We start from the raw sequence: 499 nt of genomic DNA, 5'->3' as shown, positions 1-499 counted from the left end.
ATTATTATTTTAACCAATAATTATTATCATTTTATACAGACAATCAGACATACATACGTACTGAAACATAACACAAATACACACAAGACAAACAAAATTATCATACTATAATCATCATTATTCATCTTATTATCACTCCGAAGACCGTGATTATATTGATCTTATCATCATTCTGAAGAAATAGATTTTGCTTTTATAAAGAGAGAACACATATACATGCCTTGTACATACACACATATGCATACATGACTATACATACATGTACATTAAGCATTATACAAAGGAATACAATACATGTACATACATACAAAGCTAAACACAAATACATCTACAATATTATATTCACCAAAACAATTAATGACTATATACTTAACATTAATAAAACATCCTATACTTAATCAAATATCTTATCCACTCTATGGAGCTCGATTTTATTAATTGTATCTTCATTCAATACTAAAAGCAAGAGTGAGATTTTACTTCTGGGCCCACCATCCAT

The sequence above is a fragment of the Amphimedon queenslandica genome, unplaced genomic scaffold, assembly GCF_000090795.2.
Source record: "Amphimedon queenslandica unplaced genomic scaffold, v1.1 AMPQUscaffold_13233, whole genome shotgun sequence".
Taxonomy (NCBI): Eukaryota; Metazoa; Porifera; class Demospongiae; order Haplosclerida; family Niphatidae; genus Amphimedon; species Amphimedon queenslandica.
The sequence above is the reverse complement of the archived record's forward strand: the minus strand, read 5'-3'. Positions refer to the sequence as shown.